Here is a 13935-nt window from a genome sequence, read left to right as displayed (position 1 = left end):
GATTTTAGATGTTTTTATGCTTTTTTAAAAAAAAATACAGATCCAAAACACAAAACCCAGAACCCAAAACACTGAAGGGTGGTTTTGGCAAAACCAATCCAGATCCAAAACACGAAGAAAGATCCAGATCCAAAACCAAAACACGAAAAGTGGCCGGTGCACACCCCTAGTGTGTATACAGTCAGGTTCATAAATATTGGGACATTGACAGAATTTTCATATTTTGGCCTCTATTCACCACCACAATGGCTTTGAAATGAAACAAACAAGATGTGCTTTAACTGCAGACTTTCAGATTTAATTTGAGGCTTATTACATCCAAATCAGGTGAACGGTGTAGGAATTACAATGGTTTCTATATGTGCCTCCCATTTTTGTAAGGGGCCAAAAGTAATGGGACAAACTAAACAATCCTAAATCTAACTTTCACTTTTTAATACTTTGTTGCAAATCCTTTGCAGGCAATTACAGCCTGAAGTCTGGAACGCATAGACATCACCAGATGCTGGGTTTCATCCCTGGTGATGCTCTGCCAGGCCTCTACTGCAAATGTCTTCAGTTTCTGCTTGTTCTTGGGGCATTTTCCCTTCAGTTTTGTCTTCATCAAGTGAAATGCATGCTCAATCGGATTCAGGTCAGGGGATTGACTTGGCCATTGCATAACATTCCACTTTTTAGCCTTAAAAAACTCTTTGGTTGCTTTTGCAGTACGCTTCGGTCATTGTCCATCTGCACTGTGAAGCGCTGTCCAATGAGTTATGAAGCATGTGACTGAATATGAGCATATAATATTGCCAGAAACACTTCAGAATTAATTCTGCTGCTTTTGTCAGCAGTCACATCATCAATAAATACAAGGGAACCAGTTCCATTGGCAGCAATACATGCCCACGCCATGACACTACCACCAGCATGCTTCACTGATGAGGTGGTATGTTTTGGATCATGAGCAGTTCCTTTCCTTCTCTTCTCTTCCCATCACTCTGGTACAAGTTGATCTTTGTCTCATCTGTCCATAGGATGTTGTTCCAGAACTGTAATGGCTTTTTTAGATGTTGTTTGGCAAACTCTAATCTGGTCTTCCTGTTTTTGTGGCTCACCAATGGGTTGCATCTTGTGGTGAACCCTCTATATTCACTCTTGTGAAGTCTTCTCTTGATTGTTGACTTTGACACATACACATCTACGTCCTGGAGAGTGTTCTTGATTTGGCCAACTGTTGTGAAGGGGTTTTTCTTCACCAGGGAAATAATTCTTTTGTCATCCACCACAGTTGTTTTCCGTGGTCTTCCGGGTCTTTTGGTGTTGCTGAGCTCTTCGGTGCGTTCTTTCTTTGTAAGAATGTTCCAAAGAGTTGATTTGGCTACACCTAATGTTTTTGCAATCTCTCTGATGGGTTTGTTTTGATTTTTCAGCCTAATGATGGCTTGCTTCACTGATAGTGACATCTCTTTGGATCTCATATTGAGAGTTGACAGCAACTGATTCCAAATGCAAATGTCACACCTAGAATCAACTCCAGACCTTTTACCTGCTTAATGGATAATGAAATAACGAGGGAATAGCCCACACCTGTCCATGAAATAGCTTTTGAGTTGATAGTCCCATTACTTTTGGCCCCTTAAAAAGTGGGAGGCACATATTGAAACTGTTGTAATTCCTACACCGTTCACCTGATTTGGATGTAATTACCCTCAAATTAAATCTGAAAGTTGCAGTTAAAGCACATCTTGTTTGTTTCATTTCAAAACCATTGTGGTGGTGAATAGAGGCCAAAATCTGAAAATTCTGTCAATGTCCCAATATTTATGGACCTGACTCTGTGTAATATATATATATATATATATATATATATATATATATATTACACACACAGTCAGGTCCATAAATATTGGGACATTGACAGAATTTTCAGATTCATTCAGATTCATATAATGTGTGTATATATATATATGTGTGTGTGTATAATATATTTTTATACTATTCGAGTCATTTGAATTTTTTTCCATGTTGTCTATTCTGCTTTTAACATCAGTAGCTGACACATCAGGTCATGTGATGTTTTGTCTTTCACTTCCATCTCTTCCTACTGTACGGGTGCAGGGGATTTTCAAAAAGATGTTTCCTTCTCTATCAAATAGCAAATACAGAATCTGAGACCCTCTGCATTTCATATAGCCATAAACGAGACTGATTCCCTACCTGATGTGGTACTGAATGCGCCTACACTGCAAAATATGTTGTGCGCATCTTGTGCAAATGGAGACGCAAGCGTTGCATGTACCAGCTGTTTCTGATGGGCGTGTCGTGGGTGTATATGTTCTGTACATCTCTATGCCTCTGAAAGTGCAAGCCTATGTTCTGGTGTCCAAAGATACTACCTCCATCTCTGGTATCGGCTACGTGCGTGGTCTGTGACTGCCTTCATCACTTTCAAAACAAGCGCCACAGAGTACCGAGCAAATGGTACACTGTGCCGTATGCCAAAAGTGCGAGTCCGAGCACTAGTATGCTGATTTGTGTGTAGAGATCAGCTGCAGCAGGGGGGGGACTGATAACCACGCTATGCCACAGGGGGAGGGGCGTTGCTCTGTCCATCAGGGGTGCTCTCCTCCTCCCCTCTCCTTCCTCCTCCTCCTCCTCCTCTCAGCCCCCCCCCTCCCCCAGTGTTAAAAAAAACAAAACAAAAAAACAAAAAAACCCCAAAATTTATCAGGGTTTTTTTTTTCTGCGCGCGCGTTAGCTGCACTTATCAACAATGCAGCTGCGCAGGGGTGCTGCCTGTGTCATTTATCAAGGGACTGCTGCTTCGTTCAGGTGTGCCCTCCCCCCCAGTGTAAAAATCCCCCCCCAAATAACATAAGTGTGTGTTTTTTTTTTTCTGTGTGTGTGCGTTAGCCCCACTTATCAACAACATAGCTGTGGAGCGTTTCTGCCTGAGTCATTTATCAAGGGGCTGCTGTGCACTTATCAACAATGTAGCTGTGCAGGGGTGCTGCCTGTGGCTGCACCAATTATCAAGTATCAACTATTCTTACTTCAGCCAGTGGCTGCGCCAAACATCAACTATCAATTCCTCCTTCAGTCAGTGACTATCAATTCTTCAATCCTCAAGGGCTACCCCAACCATCATCTTTGCACAGTCCTCAACTCTATTTATCACTCAGTTTCATTCCGCCTAGGAATCGTGACAGCCAGCTAGCTGGATGCAACCTTTTGACCCTTAAGTAGATAAAAAAAAAACAACATTATGAGGTGGTCAAAATTGACTGGAAACGAGTGGAAATAAATGTTATTGAGGTTAATACTGTAGGAACAAAAACAGGCCCATTTTATGTAATTTTTAGCTGTTTTTTGTGTTTTTTTTTTTTTTTTTTTTTGGGGGGGGGGGGGGGAATCCAGATCCAAAACCATCACATCGGTGTGATGGGACGAAATGCGTAGGGTGACTGATATTTGAACTGGTTACTATAGATGTCCTACATTAGAAGTTTTAGCAGATAAGCCTCCTATATTTTAATTTAATGAACGTGTTTGAATTTGAATAGCATACGTTAAATACCAATTTGCTATGAGGTTTGCTATAATGTTTCCTTCTCTTGTGAACATTGAAGATCCTCTTTGAAGAACTATGGGATGCTGTGCTGTCTTGTATGCTTTGGCTCAGATAAGCTATCATATCCGATAAGCATCATATTTGCTATACACACATCTATATGAGAGAGAAAGAAGTGATGGAAGGCGCACAACGTGAGTATATTATAAAAGCAATTTTACTCCCAATAAATGCTCAATTACATCAAGGTTAGAAGAAATCGGTGTGAAGTCTACCAGCCCTCTGATCTCCTGGCTCTATGCTGCAGAGACACTTCCTGGTCTCCTGCTCACTGGAACCCAGCACATAACATCACCATGTCTGGTGTCTTCCAAACCATACCCAACGCGTTTCTTCACCGAGCGCCATAAATTCTTTTTAATATCTTCAAGAAATCACTGCCCAATCAGAGCTGTGCTCCAATAGTGGCAGGGGTGTGGGCCGCATATTATATATACAGTATGTGAGCCCACACTCTGGGTCCGCAGAAAATGTTTATTCGGGCCGCATGTTTGACATGCCTGTTCTAGAAGGTGCTAGTTAAATGTTAAGTAGAATCTGATTGGTTGCTATGGGCAACATCTCCACTTCTAAAAACCCAGCACATTAGTAACTATACCCCCTAGAGAGAGTGAAATAGAACCTAACAGCTCCACTTCATTCAGGTATTGTGGCATAGACTGGATCCAAATCCACTTCTTTATGGACTGTTTTCTGCAAGACAATAAATAAAACCTGGTGTAAATGACGGGGCATGAAACATGACATTCATCTAAAGCCGAAATGTCTCAGTAATCTTTGTATAATGAGAAACGCAATAGACAGAGATCTTCATGGTGCATCTTCCATGCTGGAAACCATCTGCACAATAATATGATGGGAATAAGGGATATGATGGGAATAAGGGGCCTATTTATCACCCACAAATAAGTATCCCCCGAATGTAAGTACGAGGGTCCACAGCAGATTTTGTATCTGCTGCAGGCTCCCACAGGTTTCGATAGTCTATTTTTGGTTGACTTTATCAAACTCTGGAATGGCTCGGCCCCAGTAGCTATCTGAAGATCGATTCGGGCGAATCTTAATTTCCTATTATCGTTAATAATGCCGGTAAGAAATTTATAATTATCGGGTCTCGTGCTCAATAATGAATAAATATGCCCCTAAGGAGGGAGATATACTAAGCCTTGGAGAGAGAAAAAGTACCAACCAATCTGCTCCTAACTGCCATTTTTCAAACACTGGGTGAGATGTACTAAGCATCGCATCCGTGATGCGGTACATTCCGGCTGTCTTTGGGTACATTCATTCATTACCGCGGTATGTACCAAGAATATTGCAAAGGACAGCTCTCCCGATAAGAGCTGTGCTTTGCGATGGCTCAGAACAGATGGACTTCTGCGTTTAACACCCAGAAGTCCCTGTGGCGTCCTTCTGCGAATGCGCAGAAAGACGCCGGCCGCTGGGGGTGATGGGAGGGATACGATCGGATCCCCCCCAAGGGGGAGCGTCCCAATAAGAAGCCATTAGGTTTCTATTGGTAACTCCACCTGAAGTTGCCGTTACCAATTGGGACGAAGCACCGGAATGCTTAGTACGGGACGAAGCACCGGAATGCATAGTACGGGACGAAGCACCGGAATGCATAGTACGGGACGAAGCACCGGAATGCATAGTACGGGACGAAGCACCGGAATGCATAGTACGGGACGAAGCACCGGAATGCATAGTACGGGACGAAGCACCGGAATGCATAGTACGGGACGAAGCACCGGAATGCATAGTACGGGACGAAGCACCGGAATGCATAGTACGGGACGAAGCACCGGAATGCATAGTACGGGACGAAGCACCGGAATGCATAGTACGGGACGAAGCACCGGAATGCATAGTACGGGACGAAGCACCGGAATGCATAGTACGGGACGAAGCACCGGAATGCATAGTACGGGACGAAGCACCGGAATGCATAGTACGGGACGAAGCACCGGAATGCATAGTACGGGACGAAGCACCGGAATGCATAGTACGGGACGAAGCACCGGAATGCATAGTACGGGACGAAGCACCGGAATGCTTAGTACATTTGGGGAATGCGGTAAAATCAAATGGACCCAAAAGATTGTTGGATTGCGCTTCAGAATGAAGCTTAATAAAATGTACTACAAAGTAATAACAACTTGACTTTGAAACAAAATATTTAGACAAGGCTTCTCTTAGTAAATATAACAAATTTAATATACATAATCAAAATTAGCAATTTTGACACACATGAGAGATAACAAATCTACCACATAATAAAACATACAGTACATGTATAAAATAGTGTCCCTTGGACTTAACTCGGTCCTTGTATAAAGCAATGTGAAATATGAGCATTTTCACTTTTGGTACATCCCGCCCCCAGCCTGTAACATGACAGGAGCTGATTGGTTGGTACTTTATCTCTCTCCACGGCTTAGTACATAGATCCCTAAAGGTGCCCATCCACTAGCCGATTACACTGTACGATTGCACGATTGCGATGTCATAAAATCGCTCAGTAATCGGCCGCAAATCATGCACAAATTGTGCATCCAAATGTCGGAAACGACCAGCGATGCGCGCTCCCGCTGGTCGTTTCTGACATCAATCATCGGCCCAACATGCAGGCCAATCAGCCGATGACGACAGATTGGCCATGTTCGGGAATGATTGATGTGCCTGAACAATCAATCGTTCAGTGTAGGCACTGCACCCCCTAGGGGAACGACTGTCTTTCCCTGATCTACCAGTGGATGGGCACCTTTGGATATAATATCATAAGGAGTAAGATGTTACAACCAGAGCAGTCTATAGTCATGAACATTCTATAGATCACGCCTAGGAAATGACATGTAGCTGCACAAACAAACATAACTGTGCACTGTTTCTCATATATACAGTGAGAGCTCTGTGAGTAGAGGGCTCCTGTTTGTTCCATAAGGCAGCACTAATGGATAACCATAGCCACCATGTCATAAATATATTCACTGCTGCATACCTCCCAACATGACCCTCTCCATGAGAGACACAATGCTCTGGTCCTGGACTTCCCTGGTAATTTATGATTGGTGGCGGCTCCAGAGGTGGGGCTGCAGCACAGTCCAAAATTCAAATAGGGGAGTCACACCAACTGCCAGTGAGTCCCAGCCAGTGATGTTTGGCAGCGTGTGAGATGACAGTTGGTGTGACTCCCCTATTTGAATTTTGAACTGTGCTGCAGCCCCAGCTCTTACCAGGGAAGTCCAGGACCAGAGCATTGTGTCCCTCCTGGAGAGGGTCATGTTGGGAGGTATGCTGCTGTGATCAGTCTTATGCAGAGGTAAGTACAGACGTTATAAACTGTACTTGCCCTGACATTTAGCAGCATTGGCATGGTTCTGTGCTGGTTGATGTGACCAGAACGTGGGCATGGTGTGTGTGAGAAGGGGTAGGCTTTATTTTTTCACCCATGCTGGTGCTGACGCTGGCGTTAAACACTCCCCCTTGCTGGAAGCGTAGGCTGCTCTGTGCAACTGGTTATCCTGTTTCCTTGGCAGCTGCAGACAAAAACCAGGGGGTGGCTTCTAAAGCAGACAAGTGGTGGTGTTGCTCATAGCAACCAATCAGATTCTGTCTATCATTTCTCTATTGCATCCTAGACAATGATAGACAGGATCTGATTGGTTGCTATGGGCAACACTAGCACTTGTCTACTTTAGAAACTTTAGTAAATCTCCCCCCAGGAGAGGATTGGTGCCCTGATCAGAGCGATTTTAATTTCTTTATTTGCTACTGTGCATATACGCGAAATGCAGTGAAAAGTCCCACTGCGAACGTGCAATTTAAAGTTTGAGACGGCATTCGTAATATCTCCGTCATTGCAAGGTCCTGAGCAGACCACTTCGATCCGTGGGCGTTCCTGAGTGTAGTCGGGGAGGTGACCAAAAATGTGTGCAAAAAGAAGCCGGTCCGTGGGCATGTTATGGGAATTCCAGGGGTGTGGCTGTGCCCGCGGCTGCACAATCACAGCTGACCCGGAATCTGCGCAGCCCAGGACTTACTAGTAAAGTCAATGTGCATCTGATGTTGCATCGATGGCGGTGTGTTCTCATCCCCTGTAGGGTCTGCACACAATGCAGATAGGGGAAGTGGGTGTAGCAGTCTTTTGCACGTCTGTAACTAGGATGGCGCGAAATGTCACAGGGCACCGCAGGGCAGGGGGCGCTGTTTAGGCCTGTCGATTTTCTGTTTATAATCATTCTCATTTGTAATTTTTTTTTTTTTTAACTTTTATCCCCAGCATCTCCTGATCACCCCAATCCCCTCCCTGGCAAATCCCCCTCAATCTAGCCTACTCCCCAAGCACCTTCAGTCACATCCTCTTTTTTTTATTTGGCATACACACTTCAAAATACTATCATACCCGGGACTCAAACCTTTCACCTCTCACACTGCATACCTGCCAACATGACCCTCTCCAGGAGGGACACAATGCTCGGGTCCTGGACTTCCCTGGTAGGAGGTGGGGCTGCAGCGCAGTTCAAAATTCAAATAGGGGAGCCACACCAACTGTCATTTCAAACGCTGGGTCTCACTGGCAGTTCGTGTGACTCCCCTATTTTAATTTTGGACTGTGCTGCAGCCCCACCTCTGGAGCCGCCACCAATCATAAATTACCAGGTAAGTCCAGGACCAGAGCATTGTGTCCCTCCTGGAGAGGGTAATGTTGGGAGGTATGCACATGGCAGTCAGACACTGTACATATAGAGCTATTTGCCTCACAATTTCTGATAGCAGCCCTGAACACAGCCACCGATTCCAGACCCAGGTGTTACCAGCGCACCTCTCGTACCTTTGCCAGTAAGTTCAGCTGTCGGCACAGGATCTCCTTGTCGTGTTTATTTGCTGCATATACACTACAAGCAGCACTTTTTCTATACCTTCCTTCAGTGATCTACACTGCTGGCTCCAGACTTGTGCACGGCTGCTCTGATGGACAAATCCTGCTGCAGCTGCAGCATCACCAGCGCGCTCCTACATCTAGAGCTGATGGGATATACTGCATAATTATTGTGTATTGTCACTGCAGCCATTGGATTCACACTGTATTTAACAGTGACACCTGGATAACAGTGGTACAACCCTTCATCATTGTACAGGACAAATCAGATTTGTCATACTCCTTCCCCGTGAGGCCACATTTGTTTTTCGGGCATGCATCTTATGTTCCTATGTTTACTACAATATTATGGCGCACCCAAGCTCTATAGTTCCTCAAAATATAGGTAAAAATAGCTTATTTAGGGGTCTATTTACTAAGCAGTGTTAGGAGACAGAGTGAAAAATGATAAGGTACCAGCCAATTGGCTCCCAACTGTCATTTTTCAAACACAGCCTGTGAGATGACAGTTAGAGTGAAAAGTGATAAGGTGCCAGCCAATCAGCTCCTGTCTCCTAACACTGCTTAGTAAATAGGCCCCTTTTAATATTGTAAATCATTCTGAACAAGACAAGCAGAGGCTCTTTTCTTACTGTAGCTATGTTCCTATTCGCATTCATCCTGTAACTAAATGACAGCATCTGCATATAAATGTAGTAATATTAAGCTTACGATTAGTAAGTTATAACAATGTACAGTTAGTCTTGTTAGTTCATACCGTAGGTGTGTTGGTTAGTGCTACATATACCGTGCACATTCTCGGCTTGTTCATCCTGCTTACATTCTCGATTCTGTCATGGACCTCCTGTGGGAATTACGTTCTCTATTAGAGTGACAGGCACATGGGGGCTACTATTTCTGGAACACAAACACACACATTTAGTGGTACGTACGGCTGTGCTGGGGTCACTTACTGTGGGTGGATCAACTTCACAATAATAGTTGGCATCTATTACTTTATCTTTCAATTTTATTTTTCTCAGTCTGAAAAAGAAACAAAAAATTAGTTTTGCAGATCCACATTTTTGCTTTCATTTTTATGACCTGTAACTAATGTCTTAAAAGTAGAGATGTGCACCGACCCTCGTGCTTTGATTTTGGTTCCAGATTCATCTTCATGTTTTGGTTTTGCAAAACCACTCTCATGTGTTTTGGATCTGTGTGGTGTTTTGTGTGTTTTCATTTTATTTTTTAAATAGCTAAAATGAAGTAATTTTGACCTGTTTTACATGCAATCCAAAACCCGAGTTCCGAACCGCGGGAAGATCCAAACCGGGCATCTCTTCGACTCCAAAGTGATTCCAAACTTTGACTCGGTTCGACTCAGAACCCCTAAATTCGGTTGTTGTTGGCTCTCTAGGAACCAAACCCACTCATCTCTAATTAAAAGGGCTTTTCAGTTTAATTTTTGTTTGACAAATTATGAATTTTTGATGATTTGCATAGGTAGTTATCTATTTCTGTACATCCTTGTGCTATAGTAATACAGCACTAAAGCAGGGGCGCCTTTTAGAAAGGAGGGGGCCCGTGTGCATTCCCCGTCCGGGGCCCCCTCCTCTCTTGCCGGCAGCTGACTAACTCGGCTGGTCGGCCACTGGAGCATTAGTAGAATATGGGCACTAAAGTCAGGCTTGCCTACCCTCCTGATTTGGTCAGGAGCCTCCTGAATATCGGGTGCCGCTCCCGACCTCCCGGCTGCCGCCTACCCCCCCCGAACTACTACTAAAAAACCCCGCAGCGGGGGGCCCGATGACGCCTTTTCCCGGCATTGTGAAGAGGGGGCGGGGCCACGATGACGTGATCGTGCGGTCACGCCCCTGGCCCCGCCCCCAAAACAGCATCATAGCTCGGCCACGTCCCCCCCCCCCCCCCAGAATGCGGGCATTCAGCTCCCTCCCGGAAGGAGAGAACTGAATGTCGGCAAGCATGACTAGAGTGTGCCCGGAGTCTACTGCGCATGCGCAAAACGCTGGAGAAATGGCCGTGGCGCCCATTTTTCCAGATATTTTTGTACAGCGCTGACACCCGACACAGGACGTCGGAGAAGTAAGTTTTAAATAATATGGATGCAGGGTGTGCGGTGCTGGCCCCCCCCTGGACCCGGGGGCCCATGTGCACCGCACACCCTGCACCCATTATAGATACGCCCCTGCACTAAGGGCATACCTCCCAACTGTCCCATTTTTCAGACACACTCCCACTGATGGGCTGCAGTGTCCCGCACGCGGGTTGGGGGACACTAGCACTGCCGCTGCAGTGTCAGTGAAGCTGGATGCAGAGCACTTGTGCACGCTGTCCATTCACAGCAGGAAGAAGGCTGGGGGGCAGCCCAACAGCCGCCGGTGTGCTGGCCTTGATCCCAGCATGTGAAGAACAGGGGGGCGTGCCATGTGGCCTCACCCCTAAAGCATCATACTTCAGGGGGTGTGGTCTAGCTGTAACAAGGCTACACCCCCTTACTGAGCGTGAACAGGGGTCCCGACTTTCAAACCAAGATGTTGGGAGATATGCTAAGGAGCATGTTTATTCATTACCAGTTACTTATATAGCGCACACATATTCCGCAGCGCTTTACAGAGAATTTGGCCATTCACATCAGTCCCTGCCCCCGTGGAGCTTACAATCTAAATTCTCTACCCCACACACACACACACTCACTCACTATGGGTAATTTTTTTTTGGGAGCCAATTAACCTACCAGTATATTTTTGGAGTGCGGGAGGAAACCAGAGAACACGGAGGAAACCCACGCAAGCAGAGAGAGAATATACAAACTCTACACAGTTCGGGCCATAGTGCTGTGTGGTAGTGATACTAACCATTACACAATAATATTTGCAGCATATACTTCCAAAACACGCGTGTTCGGTTGGTAGTGGCATATATTACCGATCCCCCGAATGTCTGTCGCAGATAATACGTTTCCGACAGCAGCCGCAGCCTCATTAGGTTTCTATGGGGGCAGCGATCGTGTTAAGCTTACCAAGTTCCAGAACGCTAAGTTCCAGAGTTTGGCAACGCCAACTAACGCCATCTAAAGATGGCGTCGGCTGCTGTAGCCTATGGGCTACTTAACGTAGTAATCTATCATTTCTTATTGCTGCAAATATCCGTTATAGGAAATTCTAATTATCAGATCTAAAACAGGATAAGTAGTAAATGAGCCCCTAAGGCTGTTTTTGTGGAGGGCACCGACATTCTAGTAACAAAGTAAAAATCTTACAATCGAATTTACCAGGCAGCCATACTGTAAGAGAAAGGGAATGAGGGCTGCTATCTTTTTTTAATTTTTTTTTTATTGAGACATTGTGTATAGAAGATAAAAAACATATTTTTTTGTCTCAAACATCATTTGATATACAGTCATACATAATAAAATGTAATGCAGAAACATATTCTATTCATATATAGTATTCAACTATACAGTGTAAAATATATCTTGAAAACACATCTATAGTTTTGTCTTTTGCATATATCTATTTAATAAAATAAATCAGTCCAAAATTATTGTTTTATTTGTAGTTGTTTGAGTAAAATATATTTATTTATTTTTTTCCCCTGAGGACCTGGGGCTCTATTTATTAACATTATTTTTACTAAAATAAAGTGAAAAAGGGTGTTTTCACATTATTTTAGTTTCACCTGTAGTTATTACAGGGCAATTGGAGTAGAATTAGTAAAATTCTACTCCAACCCCTAGTATCACTTATTTTTAGTAAAGCAGATCGCATTTCCCATAATTGTAATGGGAAATGTGATCCGACCAGAGTTACTAAAAATAAATTGTAAAAAAATACCTGGGGAAGCCCTGTGATAACGCCACCTGGAGGTGGCATTATCCAGGGTCTCCCCCGGTTACCGGGCTCCCACTCTGCTCTAACTGGGAGAGCAGAGGCGGGAGCCGGTACCAGTAATCAGCTGTGTGGTCTAAACAGCTGTAAAAAAAAGAAAAAAAAATTGAAACTTTATTTTTTTTTTACTTACCTGAATCCATTGACCGGTGATCGGGCCTCCGGTGATGGCTCCTCTCCGGTCAGCTGGTCTCCCATAGTGCCCTGCTGCCCGGTCATCAGGTGATCGGGTCCCAGTGCAGTATGGGAGATCACCTGATCAGGAAGCCCGGAGAAGATCACCGGAGGCCAGGAGGATGCAGGTAAGTGTAATGAAGGGAGGAGGGGTCGCGGGGGTCTGCGATCGTGGGGGGCGGGGCTTAGCATCAGTGGGGGGTTGCAGCGACGGTGGGTAGGTGCATGCGCGTGCTCTTAGTCGCGGTATTTTTCAGAAAATACCGCGACTAGAGTGCGGATGGGATCGGCAGGGACAGAGCTTTATCACAAGCTCTGTCCCTGCAAGGGATTTATAGTAAATCCCTGTGATATTGCATGAATTCGCAATGCGAATTCACTCGGTAATATCACACTACAATCTGCATTCAATATGCGGATTGTAGTAAATAGAGCCCATAGTCATTACAGGGCAATTGGAGTAGAATTTGTAAAATTCTACTCCAACTCCTAAGTATCACTTATTTTTAGTAATCAGATCGCATTTCCCATAATTGTAATGGGAAATGTGATTCGACCAAAGTTACTAAAAATAAAATGTGAAAAAAAAACCTAGGGAGGCCCTGTGATAATAACTCCACCTGCAGGTGGCGTTATCCAGGGTCTCCCCTGGTTACCGGACTCCTCCTCCGCTCTAACGGGGAGAGCAGAGCCGGGAGTCGGTCCCAGTAATCAGCTGTGTGGTCTAAACAGACCGCAAGCTGATACACTGCAAAAAAAAAAAAAAAAAAAATTGTCTGATTTTTTTTTTTACTTACCTGACTCCAGGGACCGGTGATTGGGCCTCCGGTCAGCTGGTCTCCCATAGTGCACTGCAGTTCAGTCATCAGGTGATTGGGTCCCAGTGCAGTATGGGATATCACCTCACCGGACGCATGGAGGATATCACCGGAGGCCCGGATCATGCAGGTAAGTGCTATTATTACAATATGCGGATTGTAGTAAATAGAGCCCATGGAGGGAAAAACAGCCTAACCCACCTTTCTAGGTGATATTTATTAGATGTCACATACCGCCAGCCTTGTGAGATACCATGTGGTATTCCTCAAACTATGATGTATTTGTTTTCTTGTGGTAAGTGGACGTGTGTCTATGTACGTTTCCCATAGTGAAAAGAAACGTTCCACTCTTTTTCTTTTTTTCTTTTTGTATCATGGTCTCTACCGAATCCATTAGAAAATAAAATATAATTTTATCATAAACAGAGACCATTGGGGAGGTGAGCAGTAGGGTTTTCCTGCCTGCCGCACTCATAATCAACAGTAATCTCTTACTATCTGGGGTCATACGCTGTTCTGGGTCAAAAACCCCCAATATTGCCCATTCAGGAGTAA

At 44.6% G+C, this 13935-nt stretch overlaps 1 long non-coding RNA gene across 1 annotated transcript; it reads right to left on the bottom strand.

The window, feature by feature from the left end:
- Window positions 1–3829: 3829 nt before the first annotated feature.
- LOC148481299 (uncharacterized) lies at window positions 3830–9523 on the bottom strand. The gene is made up of 3 exons (XR_015871933.1): window positions 9452–9523; window positions 9256–9342; window positions 3830–4309 (listed from the first exon to the last, which is right to left on the bottom strand). It is a non-coding gene; the product is annotated as an uncharacterized LOC148481299 (long non-coding RNA).
- Window positions 9524–13935: the final 4412 nt, after the last annotated feature.

Source organism: Taudactylus pleione, unplaced genomic scaffold (genome assembly GCF_031769625.1).
Source record: "Taudactylus pleione unplaced genomic scaffold, aTauple2 ptg000587l, whole genome shotgun sequence".
NCBI lineage: Eukaryota > Metazoa > Chordata > Amphibia > Anura > Myobatrachidae > Taudactylus > Taudactylus pleione.
The sequence above is the reverse complement of the archived record's forward strand: the minus strand, read 5'-3'. Positions and strand labels throughout refer to the sequence as shown.